Raw genomic sequence first — 15,846 nt, 5'->3', positions numbered from 1 at the left:
CCAGAACATTGCATGCATGTTTTTCAAATGTCCCATACATCCCTGGCCCTCTGATCATGTGATAATCAAAAAAAGAGAGAGCTGTAAAAATGTAAGTGCATGTACATTTAAAAAGACAAGTTCATTAAACCTGAGACCATACATAGGACAAGCTGTTTGGACAATTGATGGATGCAGTGGTCCCTCTGGGATTTCTGGGCCCCGTGGCTAACTTTTCTCCATCAGTGGAATGGGCCCCAGTCTGACCAGATTCCCACGATTTTTTAAGATCCTATAATATTTACTTTATTCCGGGGAGGACAATCAACATTTTCTCACAAAACCTTGTTTTTACTGACCATTTATTTACAGTGAAAACTTTTCTAGCATTTAGGCTCACTGATAAAATGTTTACCTTGAGCCACTTTGGCTAAAGCATCTGGCAACTAAAAAGCTTTAAATGGGTTCTTTATGGTTCACAACTGTAAATTTGTTATTTGACTTATAGTTCTTCTATAATGACCGATTTATTTCAGTTGATAGCGGAAATTATACAGTAAATGAAAGATTGTTTCCTCCCCTTAGCCATCTGCTCTACCATAAGAAGTCATGACCATTTTATAATGGTGTAGCAACTATAATCAAAAGGTCATCAGCAAAGTATGATTCAAGTGCCTGATAGTACAACATTATGGTTTATCATTTCCAGTGTACCTATTGTAAATCTTGGGATTACTCATAAGCCTTCGCAGACAGTATTGAAAAACATCTACTGTATGCATGGCGACTCCTGTGAACACATAGACAGCGAAAAGATACCTGGTGTTTAATTAAAGCAATGTGATGGCTGAGACGAGTGATATGAGTCATGAGCTTGAGTCATGCGAGGCCTTGAAAAACAGAGCTAATTGTGAAGCCTGTCATCATTATTGTGATGAACTGTTGAAATTGGGGAGGGTAACTTTTGGAAACCATCAGACAGTCCCAGTGCCTGAAGCAAAGGAGGATTCTGCATTGCTTCCCTCTGCCAACGCTGTACAAAATGGCTCATTTCGGGTGAATAGCACCCAAAGTCACATAGCTTGCATGACCTGAAACTGTAGGCGGTTTCCTTCATTGCACATGTGCGTGAGTTTGATCTTATAAACATCATGCTTAGATTGGAGGTGACGGTGAAAGATTTGGCTCGCAAGACTTTTTGCATTGAATTTATTGGATTAATTTCGCAATGGCTAAACAGGCAGCTGCATTTTATTTAGTCACCTGATCTCAAAACCAGATATTGTTTTGATCTGTACAGAAACCAGAACAGCATAACCCTGTGAAAGTATGTCAGGTTTTGCTTTCCACATGCTTTTCTATTGTCTCAGTGAGAGGAGCCAGTTTGTTTCAGACTTGAAAGGGAGCGAGGGGTATATGCAGAGAGAATGAAGGGTGTGGGCCAGGCAGATGAGCTGGGAAGAGCCAGCGAGTCTTGAGAAGCACATGTGCTTTTCATTAGCTGGCTCAGACCTGTCCTTAAACTGCTCGCTTCTGGCCTCTGATTGTGAATAATGGCTGATCCTCATGTCGCAGAGTCCACACTGACATCCTCCAACTCCCGCAGGAGCCACGCATCACTTCCTGTGCTCGTCCCCAGGTGCAGACAATATGCTCATAAAGCAAAATTTGCAAACAAGTCCTTAGAGTTCATTCTCACTCCCGATGATATGGTTGTATGTTTACACTGAACCATGTCACAGTCGAACGGTTTCAAGATGCTGAAGATCACTTTTCGTTTCATCAGTCTTGCGCAACCGCTTTGGAAGAGCACAGTTCCAAAAAAACAAATGCTTTTCACAACAATGTGGTCATCATCATAACAGTGTTCTACTATTAGAGTATGATTTAGCATAAAACAAGAAGTCTTTTCTTCTATAGTTCCCTTCCTGAGTAGTGACACACAGCCATAAAACACATGCATGCATCATTAACGGAAGAAGAGATGTGTGTATAGTTTGACGCTGGAAATAAATAACCAAAAAGTAAAAGGAGGAAAAAAGGCAACAGATCCTATTGTGTCAGATTTGGACTCATTTCTCAATGCAATGTGGATGCAATAAATTAGGCGGGGGAAACAGCATTTCTTCATGAGACTTAACAATGATTTTCCCATTTCTTAAAACATGAACTGTTCAAGCATGGATACTTTTGGTACTCATCCATGTAGATGTTGTCCCGTGACATGAATATTATATATAATAATTTCAAGAAACAAAAAACAATATTTGTTCCTCAATTTCTGGGAATGAATTGAGTAATTATAGCCATTCAACTTTACAGTACAATTGAAATCATTTTTAACATTTAGGGCCCTATCTTACACCCGGCGCAATGCAGCACCAAGCGCGACGCAAGTGTTTTTTGCTAGTCTCAGTCCGACACAGTTATCATTTTCACGTCCTGCACCACGTTGTTTAAAGCTACACTGTGTAAGATTTTCTCCCATCTAGCGGTGAAATTGTACATGACGTCAACTGAATATTACTTTCTAGCCCCTCCCATTCCGAGGGCGTTTTAACTCCTACGGTGGCTGAGGAAAAGTATCCTAGACGTCATTCTAGCGGTATGCACAACCATGCTATAGTTAACTATAAAACTTTGAATTTACACAAATAGGCTGAATTACCTGTCGAGAAGAAAGCAGGCAACTTCGCCCTTTTATAATCCTTGCTCCTCATGAGCTCCTCTTTCCATATTTGCCTGTCGCGTTGTTGTTTTAAAGGGTAAGTTCGGTATTTTACACTTAAAGCCCTGTTTACAGATCGTTTCTGATGAAATAGAACGGTTAAGATTAAAATTTGGACACATGCTGCTGTCCCGAGAATTTTAGGTTTCTTTCGCTTTCCCCAAAACCTCTAGAATGGGTGTATAGGTGCACTGGAACAATCCTTCATAAAACGCATTAAACTTTCGTTTACAAAGACGTGAAACTCACCGAGTGGTCAGGGGTGTTCACTGATATGCTCACACAAAAATCGCTGCAAAAGATGCTTTCCAACAGGTGTTTTACCATTCGTTGAAAACTGTGGATCTATTTTTCCAAACGAGCTTGAATAATAGACACTCCAGCCCAGTTGGTGGCGATGATGCACCTTTGCCAATTGCGAAATAAACCTAAAATTCTCGGGACAGGAGCATGTGTCCAAATTTTAATCTTAACCATTCTATTTCGATCTGTAAACAGGGCTTTAAGTGTAAAATACCGAACTTGTCCTTTAATTCTGTCTTTCGCTTCCTTCCTTTCAAACCTGCCGGCAGTCGCGAGTAATCTCTCCCTCGCATTCCTCACTGAGTGTAAAAGTGCGAAAGGCGAAGCTTGAATTTCCAGGTATGTCCCTCTTTGGTATAGGCGGGTCCACAACGCGCATACACTCTGCTTATTAAACACACAGTAGCACACAAACTAGCCAAATATTTAAAATAAAAGGATTACAATGTAAAAGATTGTTATTGTGTACATAAAGATATGGTGGAATGAATCCGGCTTGTCCCGTAGCTGGTCTGCTTGCGCGCTTTTACCTCGCGCACGAGCAGATCCTTTTGCGCTCTGGAGACGCATTCGGTCTTTCCACTATCAAATTCCGTCATGCAAATAGCGAATCCGCCATGGTGCGAGCGCAACTGGCATTTAAAGGGAATGGGAGATGAGACTCTGATTGGTTTAACGCACGTAAATCCCAAAACACACACATTACTCATTAAGAGAATAGGGACAACCCTTTTAGACCATGCGCTTGGCACGCTTTAGACACTTTAGACACGCACCGACCATTTTTCCCATCGTTAAACTAGTAAAAGTGGATTCGGACGTGCCCTAAGTGAACTTGCGCCCTGCGCTTTAGACCATGTGCTTAGATCGTTAAAATAGGGCCCATAATAGGCAAAATATTTTAAAAGAATTTAAATAATAAAAAGAATTTTAGTCTGTGACTAGACTTTAGCCTGGTCTGTGAAACATATAAATAAAATAAAGTTTATAAGTAAGGGTTATAAACATAAAGTTTGATAAAGTTTAAACATGATTAAACACAAAGTAAATAGTCAGTAGTAATAAAATAAAATAAACAAATGACAAGCAATTGCAAAAATAAACACAGTACAACAAAGAACAAAGTATTTCTTTCAGGTAAGAAGTACTAAAAAAAAGTTAAGTTACAGAAATTGATACTAAATCAAATGTAAAACAACACAGCATAGTTTTCTCTGTATAAATACATTTTAGATGAAACCTTATTAAAGCTACAAAAGTCATTCAGTCAAGAGCAGTGAGTGATTTTCTCTTTTTTTCCTTTGCTTTATGATTAACATTAAAGTCACCATGAAATAAAAATTCTTATTTTTTTAATGGAATGTTGCAGTGTTTTTTATAAAGTATGTATCTGTGCATATCAATATTGTTTTAAATTAATGCGCCCTCATAATCTTGAATCAAATGAACATTCCCTCAATCTTGCAGTCACATCTCTTCTTTTCTTTGATGGTGTGTTTACTGGTGCGAGGGCGGGGCAATTTGTCACTCACATGAGATCCACCAATAGCAAACCACAACCATAAATGTTTTCTTGTTCCAGAAACCGTTTCATGCCTGTATGAATTAAGTTCTCTTTAGCGTCTTATCGCGCTGGAATGGTTTAAAAGCACTTGAACGAATGATTGGCTGATCATAGGATTGGCTTGCATGTGGACCATCCCAGGTCAGCCACCCTCTCTCGCCTCCTGGAGCTTATTGGAGTTAATTGTGTTCAGTGCTGGGAAGGTTACTTTGGAAATGTAACTGGTAACAGATTACAAATTACCTTATTAAAAATGTAATAAGTAGTGTAACATTTCAATTACTTTATTAAAGTAATGTAACTGATTACATTTGATTACTTTTTGATTACTTTTTTAAATTTCGAACACATTTTTTTGAACGGTTAATCATTTACAAACATTTCAACCAGGCAGGGTTAACCTTAAAGTTAAAGTACTACTCAACACCGATTACTGTCAGATTTTCAAAATGCTTCATCACTTGAATTAAGATTATAATAATTTAGTTTTAAAGCACAGCTATCACAAAATCAGACTTAAGCAATTCTTTTTACTTTGAGATCGTTCTGAGGTTAAATACAGATTTAAAATCATAATAAGAAATAGTTTAATATACTGTTTTTATTATCTATTTCCAGCACTGGAACGCATTTCTATCCCTCACCATGGTGGCAACTTTCAGACTGGTTGTAGCCTAAAGCTTTGGCAGATGTGGTGCGCTGCAAATTCAAACATGATAACCAATCAAAAGCATCAAAATAGCATTGCTTTACTAAACAGCCTTTCAATGGCAGATGGCATCGTGCACATCAAAATCAGGCAAAGCAACAAATTAATATTGTTTAACATGTTCTAGCTTTTTACAGAAAGTATTCAGATGTAACCCTCTTTGTAATCGTTAACATTTTCATACGTAACTGTAATTTAATTACACTTTTTTTCTCAGTAACTGTAACAGATTACAGTTACAATTATTACATAACTCAGTTACATCTAATTAGTTACTCCCCAACACTGATAGTGTTAAAAAGAAAATAATTAAATCACACAACTAACTTTCTTGTTACATGAACGTACTTTGACGCCCCTGGTTCTTGTGAGGAGCAAGAGTGGAGAGATCATGTGATCTCTGTTTATTGGTCATATCATATCTCAGCCCTGACTTGTCAGAAAAGTATTCAACATGCACAAACCTCATGCATATGTGAGCCATCTGGGACATGTTTCACGCATCGCCAACTGATCAGACCGCCACAGTTGGCTCTTGCATTGACTTTTTTCGACTTTGATTTGCACAATACTGTTCTTTGTGATAAATAATGGAAATAAATGATCAGTTGGTCTGTGCCAGCTCAGACTGCACTGTAAACCCATCCGGGGATGATATGTTCATGTTCGGGTGTTTCACCCCAGTGCACTCTGTCATAAAACGTAAACATTTCATAAGCATGTCTTTCTGTTTGTGACAAATGATGTCTTGAAATGAAGTCACAATGTCAGCGTTTGGCTGTCACCATGATTTAAACTATACAGCTGAAGATGAAGTCATATACATCCACCAAACAACAAATTAGGGTAGCTACCATACCCCCATGGTCTCCGTGGTTTTGCCAAGTAAGGCATGTTCCTGGTTCAACATATTTTGTTGATCCTGGAACAACATTCCTGTCTGAAAATGTTAGTCCTAACCCTACCCCTAAGCCTAACCCTACACATAACTTATCCCTTAAATCAGAGGGAACTGATAGATGAATAACACTGATGTAGAAGCACCTTACCCTAACTGTAAGCCTAAACCTAAACTGTAAACTTTTCCCTCAAATCTGATTGGTTGCCTGGGATGCTGTTCCAGGATCAGCTAAGATGTTGATCCAGGAACATGTTGTACTTAGTGAAATTGGCTATAGGTGGTTCGACAGATGCAAGAATGAAAACATCAAAACAGAGTATGCAAACTAAATGAAACGGCAGTCGTAGTTATGTATGCATACTGTATATAATAATGACGTTGTTGCTTTTGGTTGGATAGTGAATCACGGCCATTCAAAGAGTTTACGTCAATCAGAGATTTTCATACTTTATAGTGTAAAGTAGATTTACCATTTTACCAGATTTACCATACATTTACCACTGAAAATGTCTACAAAACAACGTTAGATTAGTGTTCTGCACAATAAGAAAAAAAAACAGAAAAAAAAGAAGATGTCTAAAGAGTCATATACAGTGATCGATGTTTAGAAGTCTCCATAGCAGTGCCAGTCGCTCACAGGGAAATACCAACATAAATAAAACACTTTGGGGTGAGTGTTTTATAAGTTGCTCGTAGTGTTGATGTCTTTATGATGTCTCTTTTATTTTGGAGTCCAAATGCTGGAAATAGTTGTGGAATCTCAATTAATGTCACTCGGTCTTGGAACAATGCCTAGAGTCATGTTGGGCTGACACTAAATGAGTGATTGTGTGTTAACGCATCACAACTTGCTTCTACAAGTGTGTATTAAAACACTGGTTGAGAATAGCTCTCTTTAGGTGATCTGACCTTCCAGGGGTTCACCTCGAATGGCCTACGAACCAGATCCAATCACTGCTTGCTCAAAACATTTCATATCTACAGAACATTAAGTGGAGTTGAAGAATCTGTTCAGAAATTGAAACAGCTCCTTGTTGAAGGGAAGTAGCAATATTTTGACTTATTTTAGCAGTATAGGAATGCCCATAGAATGCAAGTTTTCATGGTTCTGAACAAGAAGATCTAGAGACTGCCTGACAATCGCCAATGAATGTGAATGAGCCAGCATGCGGTTGTTGATGTCATCCTTGGACCCTCTAACAGAAGAACTGTCTGTTTTTCTGTTTTTGTTTTTTGTCATGTGAAAAGGAAAGGACTATGTAAGCCTTTATTTTTTCTTCCTTTAATTTGGTAACTGGCCATTTACTTGCTTGTAGGGTTCACAAGGGATACCAGGCTCACAGGTCAGTGGAAATGACTGGGTCTGAGATCCTTCCAATAATCTTGCAAGAATTCCGTGCCATTTGAATTCCAGGATGCTGTAGTCGGTTCACTGCAGTTGCCGTCAGTTACATGGACGAGGGCCACGGAATTCTCTGCTCTCTTAAATTAAATCTTCAGGCTTGTCCAGCTGCTCCAGCGAGAACGAGTGGAGGGTTGGAGGGGGTTTGTGGGTGTAGATTAAACTTTGCTTCTGCTCCTTACTCCTATCTATCTGCTGCTTTTAACAATCCGACGCTCATGTGGACTCTGCCCAAATGGTGTTTTGTATTAAAAAGAAATCATTGATGAATTGTTCTTTCTCATATGAAATGTCTTTACACCTGTCATTCACATATTGGCACCCAGCACTACAAACCTAGCCAGGTTGGATTGCCACATGCTTTGAAAACTGAAGGCATGCTGCTGTCTTGATCATTTCATACTTTATAAATCTAAACAAGGACCAGGAAATTACAATCACCAAATAGTGCCCTGCCTAGTTGTCAGTACCCAAGTCTTGCTTGAAAGAAATCATTCAGACATCAAAGGAGAGAGTACTGGATTACATTTTCCATCTTTTATGATGAAATGACATCTTTCCACCGTCTGCAAGACTGATGAATAGTACCTTATAACATGTCTATATAACAAATGACTTGTCGATTTTCTCAGAAACCAATGGAAATGAATTCACATACATTATCCATATACATTCAAAGTTCTGCAATTCCCTTTATTTTGCGTACACTGATTTTTTTTTTTTCATTCATCCAATTAAAATGATTTAGGGTAATGGTTCACATCTATATTTTATAACTTGAGTCAATGAAAATTATATATCTTTCCCTAAACAATATTTTCCGTCTATGAAAACTGTTTCATGAGAATGTTTGATCATCATTATGGTGATCGGTGTTTCATTTAGTTAGGCAGCTGACTCTTGACTTTTTATGTAAGTGGCCTTTGTAACAGTGTTTACCAAAACACATAAATTGTTGCAAAGAGAACCAGAAACAAAGATGATCAGGTTTTCATCATTATAAAGTAGAATAGTTCAATAATCTTATCCCTGACCAAAAGGGGTTCATTATTATCAATAAATTATTTTCAGCTTTCTTGCCAGAGATCAAACTTTCTGAATTTTGATTTTTAAATACATTGCAGGAAATTTTCTTTATACACACACACACACACACAGACATCTAGAATCAGCATATGAATCTCAACAATGGTGACATGCTTTATGCCGCAATGCATGCTGGGAGCAATGAGTTTTATACTATGGTGGCTTCCAGCATGCATTGCAGCATGAAACATGTCACCATTGTTGAGATTCATATGCTGATTCTTGATGTCTGTGTGTGTGTCTAAAGAAAATTTCACATATTTCATTTAAAAAATAAAAACTCAGATTGTCTGATCTGTGGCAAGAAAGTACTGTTGGTGAACACAATCTATTAATAACATCTTTTGATCAGAGATAAGATTAGTGATTTCTTCTATTTTATGATGCAAAATTATGGCGACAAATTATGTGTTTTGGAAAACACTGTTACAAAGACCACAAACTGACATAAATTACTAAGAGTCAAACTGCCCAACTAAATGCACACTGATCACCATAATGGCGACCAAATATTTTCCAGAAAACATCAAAATCTAAACCTCCGTTAATTCTTAAAACTTCTGCTGAGAGCTTGAGAGATTTATTGTCTTCTTTTATTTGCAGTTGATTTCAGGCTGTGTGGGTTTAAGTTGTAGTTGTAATTGTTGTGTTTAATTTTCTGAGAGTGCAAGCATGATGTTGAACCAACATCACATTGTAACATTCAATTCAAGTTTTTATGTTGATTCAATGCAGTTAACATCGACACATTAACATTGATTTAACATTGTTTCGATGGTGGCTTGCTATCTGGATCTAATGTCAATGTTTGCCAGCTCTTAAAAGTAAATAATCTGACACTTGAGTACTGAAATTGTGGATGTGTGGAAGTAATGTATAATAAATTAATACATATAGATGTAATGAAAATGTATTAGATTCTGGTAAGATTAAATATTAGGTAATGTTCCTTAATGGGTATCATGTTTTATTAAATTCATATATTTTTGTTTGTTCAAAACAAATAATTTCCATTAACTTGTATTTTAAAAAATGAGAAACAATTGTTTAATTAAATCTATATCTATTTGATTGGAGAAAATAAATAATGTATACTACATATTATTTCTTAAATTAGAATTTTTATTTTGATTAAATCTATATATTTTTGTTTAGATTTAAATTATTTGACTTTCTTCATCAAGAAAAATATACTTTGTGCCAGTTTTTATAAAAAAAGTTTTCATAGACATATAAAATCTAGTTGCAGGCTAGCTGTAATGTATCCAGCTCCACTGTTTTAGATTAGCATTATAGCTATTTCTGTGGCATGTGAACGTTTGTGTGGGTTTTTGCATGTGTGTGTAATTAATTGTAATTTGGCAAATAAGCATAAATCAGTATGGTGCATGATTAATTAGTGAATCAGATAGGTTCATGGTTGGTGCAGATGAAAAATGAACACATTAACATTGAGTGTATGTGTCTGACACCACTGATGAGTTGGCACTTCCAAAAAAAAGTGCCAAAACTCTGGAGGCACCATGGCAATCCCATTTTTGGTGTGGGCTAACCCTAAACCTTATCTAACCCTGGACAATACGCCACAATAACTGAAACTTAATTTATTCTAAGTCCCTCCCATCTTACATCGTCACCTATACGGGTTATTGTCTTTGACAAATAGCATCCAGCTCAAACATTCAGTGGTGGTTTGCTCTACTATCCATTCAAAAAAAGTATATGCTGCTTCTTCTGTCCTCCTCTTTAAGTTTTTGAGTGGACAGAGTTATATTTCGATAACCTCATGCACTCTGGGCTTTTTGGAAATATGGAGAGTAAGCTAACAGTTATATATTCCAGCTGCACTTGGACGGTCTTCACATTCATCAGGAATAGTTGCCTTGCCTTAGCAGTGCTCATAGTGCTTGAGGGAGGTTTGCTGTCTGACACCGGGAAACCAGGGGAGTGCATCATTAACTAATGGCAGACGCACCTGTCTGGGTGTCTGATCCACACGTCTGAGAGTTGCTCTGACTGATGTATTAGTGAAGATTATATGCACTAAGAAACTAATGGATCAACAGGTTCAGCTAAATATTTGAGATAATAATTAACAAACAGACATTAGCCACAGTTAGTCCAAGACCATTCCACATTTTTTCGGGTCTGAGTTTTGATTTGCTAGTAGGATTTACTGCAGTGTCACATGGCCTAGCTTTTGGCCCATTTTACAGTTTATTCTGGCCTAGAACTGTCCACTTATTTATGTCCGGCCTACCGACCAGTGACTAGTCATATTTTTTAATATTCATGCATGTGGTGTCATCTCTGCAAAATGAAATGACGGTGCTATTGGGTATTTTACTTATTATTTTCATATTAATAATTACAATTAATTACAAATTTGTCACATGCAAAAGCTTTGTTGTCAGAAAGAATGATTCATGGAGGATACCATTTTTGCTTACTCTTTGGGGAAATCTTATCAAAGCTAAAATGTATTTAGGATATTCTGTCAGTTTCCAATAATTACAAAAAAAAAAATCAATGTTTTGACAACCATATTAATTGACAACCATATAAACATCTGTGAATTTAGATCTGCTATAGACATAGTCCAAATTTTGGCATAAAGTCTGGCCAATTTTACAACTTATTCTTAATTGTGCGAAAAGAAATAGAAGTTGGAAGCTGCACTGGAAACCACACTGAATTCCATGTATAGGTACACTTTCAAGTTCTGCAAAAATGTAGGTAGAAGAAATTTTTTCCAATGAGCCTGTGTTGGAAATAATTGGCACCACAATATTAGACTGTCTGGGAAAGCACTCATTCAAATACTTGCACAGCAGTGTCAGTTTTTCAGCTGATTGTTCATTGATTCCATTCTGCAACTAATGGAAGAAATGGGTGTAGACATTTTAATAAGTATAATTGTGAAAGAAAATGTGTGAACCTTTAATAGTTTTCTGCATTCTTGAGTAGCGATGTTCGGTTCTTGAAGGAATCTTTCTTTTGAGCTGGTTCATAGGAAGTAACAGGTTGAGCCGGTTCATTTATTGAACTGAATCGAATTTTAGTTCCGGGTTGATGACGCAAGACGCACAAGCCGAAGTAGCACGTCCGACTCAAAAAGAACCAAATGAGCGAATTGTCGAAGTTTGCAGAGGATTGCCGAGGAGTCTGATGAGTGAATTGGCAATACTATGCAAGCCTGAGGCATGTACTGGAAATATGCTTGTTATGACTATTGTTATTAAATAACATTTTATCTAAACCTGCAAAAACCTTTCTGTCGAGAGATGTAAATACATTTTACAATAGTTTATTGTGCATTCAGATAATATTTTAAGTTAAGCGAAATCAAGGAGTTTAAAAGACTGTTTTTTTCTTTCTATATACTTTAGACATGTAGAACATATCAACGTTTACGTTTTTGGTGAAAAAAAAAAACGTATCCAAGATGTAGGCTACTCAATATTGATCAGTCATACCAACATAAAGGATCCGCAAATGAAACTGTGATCACAAACACCATTAACTTAAGAGAATGAAAGGCAATAATCAGCAATATGCATTCACACAAATAATTTTTCAATATGCATTGACACAAACTACTTTATTTGATTGTTTCATTGTTATAACATGGTTAACGTACATGTTAACGTTAACGTAATAACATATAACAAGTTATTAGAAAATAAATGCGTAGTGCCAACATTGCTTGTTGACATAAGGAACCGATGAATAGGTTTTTGAACCGGTTAATTGAAACGAACTGTCCGAAAGAACCAGTTCGCGGAAATGAATCGGACTTTACATCACTATTCTTTGGATTTTTGTCTAGATAAAGTTTCCAAACAACCAATACACAATTTTTTTTTTTTTTGGGGGGGGCAAATTTGTTGTGTTCAAGTGCTTTGTTGTCAGAAAGAATAAGAATCATGGAGACCAGGTTTTCTTGCCTATTTCTTGGGGAAATCTTATTCAAGTCTGAACAGCATGGTTGTCACGATCTCAGTGAATAAAGTCCACAGAAGAAGTTCAGAATAGGGCTGCAACAAACGATTATTTTGATAATCGATTAATCTAACGATTATTAGAACGATTAATCGACTATTCATCGATTATTTCGCCGACTAATCAGTACGTTTGGAACGATTATTCAGCCTTTTCAATTAGTTAAAACACGGAGTTATACATATTCTAACTATAATATAAAAAAAGAAAATCACTTCAGCTTTTGAAATGGTTGGTTTAATGAACTTTGAGCAACTAAACAGGTCATTCTCTTTAAGTTTTCAGATTTCTGTCCAACTCAAATCACACACAAATGCTCTCTAAGCATTGTTTAAATATTCTGTTCTCTTTCAATAGAAAAAAATAAACAAAAAAAAAATTATCAGCTGCATTACAGTCAGACACACTTAAACTGCAAACAAAAGAATCATTTTTTTTTTTTAAATTGATATGACAATTGAGCTGAGCTGACAGAGACATTCTCATTCACCTTTTAATTTACAGTATAAAAAATTAACTGACATGATATTCTTCATAACATCTCCTTTTGTAAGTCTTCATGAATATGTAACAAAATACAGGCAAGGGATAAGACTGTAATAACGTTACCTAATAGAGCTACAATAATAAAAACAGCCCCGACTCCTAAGCTCGGTCAAGCTTTATTCTATGCAAAAATAAATCATCACATTACTGTAATTATATTATTATTGTTAATATTATTGCTATTATTAGTAGTATTGCATTCTCTAAAAAAAGATTTACTGCTAGTTATTTAGCTTCAGCTGGAGAATATTCACCTCTCACCGGCTCGTCTCGTGCCGGGTTTTTCCTTTTTAAGTGTTTTAACATGCATGTTGTGCTCCCGTGAAAAGCTAGTTCCGCCTTGCATGTATTGCATACGACAATATTCTTGGTTTGCAGTTTTGTGAAACTTTACACACCTTGCTAGTTCGGATTCGTTTGCAATCCGTCATAATTCGCGCTGTGTTTTCTTCTACCGCAATAGCATTTGTAACGGCTGCATTACACTCTAGCGCTACAGCGCCGTAGCGGTCAAATCGCGATATTGCAGGCCATAACATTAGGTCACGTGGGATCAAACGACTACTCGACAACAAAGATATTTGTCGACAATTTTTTATTGTCGACGTTGTCGACAATGTCGACTAATCGTTTCAGCCCTAGTTCAGAATAATAACCGACAGCTACGGCAGAAGAGCCTTTTTCCTTTGAGTTTTGTCAAAACGATCCCCATTTACACGGATCCCCGAAAAAGACTAAAAACGCTGTATTCTGCTGCCAGGCCATTACATGGAGATGAAATGTTATAGACTGAACATGTAATACGCATGTGCATGACGTCAACGTCTTCAGAGATTTGCGTTTTTGCTGTTTACACAGAGACCGTTTTCAAAAACCTACACTTTGAAGCTTGCTTTCAAAACTTTGCGTTTTCAAATACCCAAAACGCTGTTGTCGTGTAAATGAACGGCCAAAACGCATAAAAAGTTTTACGCTTTTAGTTGAAAACGGTGTCGTGTAAACCGCCCCTAAATATACACAGATAATGAACTAAAATTACTAGCAGGTGCGATGATTAAATGAATTACAATAGCAACAAATAAGAGAAAGAACACAGGAAGTCCATGATAGTGAAACTTAATGAACAAAAGACTGAATGTCTCTGACAATAGTAGAGTTGACGTAATCACAGAAACCAGTAATCACTCGGTAGATTTCCAGAATTGTTTTTGTTGTTGATGCTTTTCAATGTGAAAAAAATGAAGGGCCACCAATCAGACAGATACTGTTCAAACTGAAGAAATTCAGAATTTCAACACCACTGTTTCTCTGTCCAGGAGTGGTTGTCCAAACAAGAATCACTCAAACAGCAAAACATGACATTTTAGGAGGTCACAAAACCTAGAGTAGCATCTGAGGGTTTTAAAGGCCTCTCTTGCATCGGCTAAAGTTTATTAGTGTTCATTAGTCCACCATCTGGCAGGACAACACAGAGGAAGCCACAGCTCTCCAAGAACAAAATTTCTACCAACCTCAAATTTGCCTAAAACTGTGTGGATGAACAAGAATGTGAACTGATGAATAGATAGATTGAAACTCTGCACTTACCTATCCCGACTGTGATGCAGAGTAGGGGCAGTATAATGGAGCATTGGCATCTTCAGGATGTCTTCAGGATGTCTTCAGGGTGTCCATAAACAGAAAGTCAGACCTGCAACAAGATAAAGACCCTGAACGCTCAAGTAGGTCTGCCACTGAAAGGTTAAAACAGAAGGTCAAAGTCTCTGAAGTGGATGTGCAGGACCAAGCGCCAGTTACTGGAAATGTAGAGCTGCCAGTATTGATAATTTAGTGTAGTAAAATAATGCACAGTAAACTAAAAATGCACAGATTCAGTAAATCACATTGGAACCAGTGGATTTAGTAACTTCTTGACATTTGTGTAACCATCTGTGAACAGATTGTGGATGCTAGACATTTTAACTGATCCAAAAGAATTGCAAAAGGTTGAAGCAAAATGTAGACAACAGTCTATAACAAGCCAAAATATGGTTACATCTCCAGCTTTCTACAACTGTGGCAATGTTCGGTGGAGAGATGTGGCTTTTTCCCAAGTTAATGATCTGTTGTCCATGACCCTCAGCAAACGAATTAACTGTGCTAGGAGAGCAAGAGTATGTGACCTCTGTTTTCCGTCAGTGCTGTGATCAATTTCATCTAATTTTCTCTTGTGTGAGATGTTGGAATACCAGGATTTAGGGGTATTTTAAAGCTACTCTCAGATTTATAATGGCAACAAGGCAAAATAAAGACTGACAAGCAAAGCATTTTGCTGCACATCCTTTCCATTCCTGTATTCCTCCCTCTACCATAAAATAAGAATGCAAACTTTGTGACCTCATTTGTTTAGGGTTTCCATGTTGAAGGAGGACAATGTAGCAATAATTTTCAATGAAGCCTAACTCCTCATTTATTTAGCCAAGATCCACTGTAGCCTCTGAGACCTCACTTTCCATCTCAACTTTCGTTTAATTTATTCTTTCTCTCTCTCTTCATTCTTTCCCATCCAGCCCCTCCCAGTTACCAAATCACCCAACAGCCCAGGCTATTTGGGGTTTGGAGCAGATCATCACAATTCATAATCATT

The 15,846-nt window shown here is 37.1% G+C and overlaps 1 protein-coding gene across 4 annotated transcripts in view; it reads left to right on the top strand.

Annotated features, from left to right (window-relative positions):
- elna (elastin a) overlaps positions 1-15,846 on the top strand; it is a 79,909-nt gene that overhangs the window by 28,333 nt on the left and 35,730 nt on the right. The window lies entirely within an intron of this gene.

This window comes from Rutilus rutilus, assembly GCF_951802725.1.
Source record: "Rutilus rutilus genome assembly, chromosome: 9".
Classification (NCBI taxonomy): Eukaryota; Metazoa; Chordata; class Actinopteri; order Cypriniformes; family Leuciscidae; genus Rutilus; species Rutilus rutilus.
The sequence above is the reverse complement of the archived record's forward strand: the minus strand, read 5'-3'. Positions and strand labels throughout refer to the sequence as shown.